The sequence below is a fragment of the Tribolium madens genome, unplaced genomic scaffold (assembly GCF_015345945.1).
Source record: "Tribolium madens isolate multiple individuals breed KSU strain unplaced genomic scaffold, Tmad_KSU_1.1 Scaffold_7;HRSCAF=85;Tcas5.2_LG10, whole genome shotgun sequence".
In the NCBI taxonomy this organism is placed as follows: domain Eukaryota; kingdom Metazoa; phylum Arthropoda; class Insecta; order Coleoptera; family Tenebrionidae; genus Tribolium; species Tribolium madens.
This window is the reverse complement of record NW_025401050.1, coordinates 1624616-1629253: the sequence shown is the minus strand read 5'-3', so window position 1 is coordinate 1629253 and position 4638 is coordinate 1624616. Positions and strand designations below refer to the sequence as shown.

The window sequence follows — 4638 nt, the reverse complement described above, 5'->3', positions numbered from 1 at the left end:
TTTACTAAAATTTAAATATTTTAGGTACAATATGTGTTTGTAAAAATTTAATTAAATAACAGTTTTTATGTAAAAAAAATGTTCATTTATATATCTACCTAGCCATATTTTATTAAATAAATAGATAAAACCAAATCTTTCTAAAAATATTCAAAGCTAAGTTGCTATGAATATTTTTAGAAAGATCATTACCTTAATACGTGAAAAATTCCAGTTAATTGCGATCACTAGGTCAGCGTTCAAACTTAAGACCGTGAACCTAAACTTATCGACAATTTCGTCTTCATTTGTTATTATCAACCATGCAAAATTCTCCCGGTAAATATCATGTTTAGACACCTAAAAATTTAACAGACAAGATATTAAACTTTGAACTTAACACATGATCCAAACATTCCAAGAAAACATGTCTTACCTCCTCGTTAAAAAGATTCGTAAAATTATTGTTTACATTATCAACAAACATCACAACTCCTATTTTACGGTTAATAAAATTTTCAATATTTCGCATAAAATTCACGGGTGATTGTAATGAAATGTAGAAATCGCACAATGAAAAACAAGAGAAATACAGTTTTATTGGTTGGCAATCTAAAATAAATTGTTATTATTCTATTCTCGAATGAGGAATTTTTTGTCACTTTTAGTTAAAGAATTTTCGAGTATTACAACAGATTTCATCATTCTCCAAGTCATATAATCGGATATTAGTTGTAAATTGTGAATATTTAAATTGCAACATTCGCTAAAGCTAAGAAAAGTGTAAACTTTAAACAATATTAGTTGAAGCTTCATTGCTTCATATACAACTGAATTAATTTTTCCAAATAAGTAACTTCAAAAAAAAATTTATTGATTAAATCTATTGTCTCATATAGTTATTAATCAACCATTCACACAATGTCTTTTTGTGTGGCTCCAACATTAAAACAAAGTATGCCAAATCATATTGCAATGTAAACAATACCCATTTTCTAAATGTCTAAGTCATCATTATTTTTTACACCTCTTCGAGTTGCGATGTTTGATAATAAATACTAATAAGTGGAGTGTCTTATAACAACTTTCTTTAATTAGTGATACTTATTTTTGTTACAATATTGAAAATGTTTTTATTCAACAAATACCACTAAGTAAGTTATATTTAGATTTTATCTTTATTTTTAAAAATTATTTAAAAATCGTTATTGAAATATTGGTACAATGTTTCATAATAACGTATTGTGTAATGCATAACACAAGCAAGAAATTTTATGATGATTGTCACTCTTCGAAGCAAGTTACATTCAAGTGAAGTTACTCAATTTCTATTCAAGTATCTATTAACAACTCATTGTGTTTCATTGTAAAATCAACAAGAATATCTACTTTTTAACACTCAAATTATAAGATTGTTGACATTAAAAAATGTATTACATGCTATGATATAATTTTGTTTACATTGTCTGATAAACTTGAGTGGCAAATAGCTAATGGTAATTATGTTGTAATCACTTTACAATACTTTTTTATTCCTTTTTTAATAAATCTTATTAATTTTTTTGGCAATTGGAAAACAATTTGTACGTCAAGGTTCTAAAAATATTTGCTAATTCATTATTTAAAAAACATAAAAATATATCATACTTTTAACTATATAAATAACGTGCAATTATATAAAAATACCTAAACAGGTATACATAAATGATTGAAAGTTTTGATTTAATTACAAGGCATTATTTTTGTTATGTGGCACTAAAACAAAACCCAGTATATTCACAAAAACATTTTTTTTATTCCTATGTAGAAAATCAGTAGCATAAAACCCCATATAGATCTGAAGCTTTTCCAAACTGTAAACATGAAGATTGTCACGTTATTTTTTTAACAAAATTTATGTTTTTTAAAAATATTGGGTTCGACGTTAGAATCACAAGACTAGTAATCTTGTATTAGTAATATTTAAAAAAATACACACAGAGATTGTTTGTCTGTTATTTAATAAAATTTGTTGGAAAAAGTTTTTAAATATTATTTTCAAATAATCTCAAAACTTTAAAGTTTCTGTTTTTTAAACAATTTGTGAACAATGCTAGCTTATTTTTTAATTCTACCGACAATTAGTCCAAAATTTGTATTTTTTCTTATTCGAAAAAACAGTGTTCAAAATGACTTTTTTTTTGTATTACATACTATGGTAAAAAAATAAACTAACTTCTTTTAACTGTTTTTAGTAATTATGTCAAAATCTCTTTTGATTCTTGTTTAATAAAAAATAAAAAGTTTTAACAAATTTTACTTCTTTATTGCTGTTTTTTATTTTAATGTTGTAGTCACTATAATAATGATCCAGGAAGTGTTGCAGTGTCATTTGAAAAATCTAAGACGATCAGACAAGAGGTGGTAACATGGTAAAAGTGGTTACCGAATATCTTAGAGGCGCATGTGTTATTTTCTTTGTCATGTCCTAATTTTCAATATATTAAGTACAGTCAGTACTTTGCTAAACATTTAATTTGTTTATAGTTTGTCTGATATAGTGTGAATTTCATTTGGAATTAACTTATGAAGGTAACGTACCTACAATAATTTTCATTCTAATCATAAGTTGACAATAGTGTGTAAATAAAGTCACATCTCTAACATAATATATTTATTGTTAATTATTGTTTATCATTGCGTAGTATATTTTAGGAACTGGATTGTATTCGTTTCTAACTTTTATGTATAATTCATGTTATACATTATTTATCAGAATTCATGTGAACAGTGGTTCTAAATTGTAACAAAAAGTTTCCCAGTTTGCAAAGTTCGAAAAATGTCACAAAGTTTATGTTGATGAGACTTTCAAATTCCTTTAATTTCTTTAAGTTTTTATTTGTTGTAGACCTGTGATCTCAGAAATGTTTGCTTTTGCAATTCTATATAAGGAAAACAATTACGAATTAAATGAGATAATCGTTTGTAGTTTATGTTTCTTAACAATATACTCGTACTTTTGTAATCAATCAAATGTACAAAAATAACAAATTGTTTGTATTTATTAGATTCGTAAAAGAGTAAATAAAAATAAAATCCCTACTCTGACACTCCACCTGTACAGGTCGGAGGTACGACAGCAACCCTAGGGGTTCTATGAACACTAAGGTCCTGATTTAGCCAAAACATGTTTAGGTTTTTGTTGTGATGTCCTGTTTTACGATTATGTACTGATTTGTCCCGACGTAAGAACAAACAGGCCCAAGTGTGAGTTTTTGAAATTTTCATTTGCAACGAAAACAAAATTAAAAAGTTTTCTTGTATGTAAATGTGAACATTGCGTTTGGTTCCCTGAAAAAACATAACTGAATGTACTACACTTAAAAATCACTTATGATGAGTTAAATATTAATTCGACTTGCAAAGATTTTAAAAAATGCTTGCAAAGAATGAAGGGACTCTCAGAGCAATTCATCCAGAAAAAAAACTTAAACTAAATCAATACTTAGATTACAAGGTCCAAAAATAGTTTTTTGTTTTTCATGTCAATATTTTACATACTATATTCTTATTAGATTCAAATTTTTATACATTTCCTCATATATTGACCTACTTTATTTTTGATTGTGTTCTGAAATAAAATTATTATATAGGCTGTTCCGTCTAAACCCCACATTAGCAGTATTGGGAATTGGAATAATCGTATTTATTTGAAAATTATCACATAGCCATAAACCATTAAGTCTTTCTAAATGAAAATATTTTTAAGATGGCGGCACTTCCGGTTATACCGGAAGTCGGTTTCAACTTTCTTATTTTTAATGGAAAGATATATTTTTTACTGCCTTTTTGGATTAATCGGGTTATTTTAAGGAGGTTTTCATCAGCTTTCCCTATACTTAAATTTAGCTGTTTTTGAAATATTTGGAGTTTTTCAAAAATTTTTGGATCTGCACCTTCCACTTTAAAAATCGGTAACTCTGCCATTTTTTAAGATTTTGAATTCGTTTTTTTGGCGTTTGAAAGAAAAAACTTAGATCCTTTTTCTGGTGTTTTCAAATTATGAAAAAAAATAACATATCCCAAAATTTTAAGGTTACTTTTGTAATAATTCAAATACTCATAACTCAATTTTTTCAAATGAAATACCCCAATTTTTATTTTACTAAATAGAGGAGAATTTAATTGTGCATTGATCTGTATTAATATTCCCTATACCTAAATTTAATAATTTTCAAGCTATGGACTTTTTGTTAAGACTACAGAAAATTTATTACTAGCCACACCCGTTTTCACATAGTTTGCTGTGGAAATCAATAATCTCAAAATTGTTTCTCAATAAACGTTGACAGTGACTTATTATTTGACAAATAGTTAAAGCTAACAAGTGAGAAAAATTTATTTTTGTTTAATGAACATCATAATTCTTTTTTTTTTACAAAATAAATTAATTAAATCTAAGTTTGTAGTAGCTTTGGCTCTCCATATTTTGGCACCATTTGTCAAATAATACTAAAAAATAATAATAAAACGTCACTGTCGACGTTTATAGAGAAACAATTTTAAGATTTTTGATTTTCATAGTAAACTATACGAAAACGGATGTGGCCAGTAATAGATTTTTATAGAGTTTTAACAAAAAGTCACCATAACTTAAAAATTATTAAATTTTGGTATAGG

The 4638-nt window shown here is 26.2% G+C and overlaps 2 protein-coding genes across 5 annotated transcripts in view; one reads left to right on the top strand and one right to left on the bottom strand.

Annotated features, from left to right (window-relative positions):
- The window catches only part of LOC123010002, a 33310-nt gene that overhangs the window by 11103 nt on the left and 17569 nt on the right, over positions 1-4638 (bottom strand). The window lies entirely within an intron of this gene.
- LOC123010004 (acyl-CoA Delta-9 desaturase) overlaps positions 1023-4638 on the top strand; it is a 9786-nt gene continuing 6170 nt past the window's right edge. The window contains exon 1 of one of the 2 annotated variants that reach the window (XM_044406616.1): positions 1023-1133. The gene's annotated coding sequence lies outside the window, so the exon portion shown is untranslated. Of the gene's footprint in view, positions 1134-2429; positions 2551-4638 lie in introns of those variants that run through there. The other variant, XM_044406615.1, reaches the window with a different exon arrangement.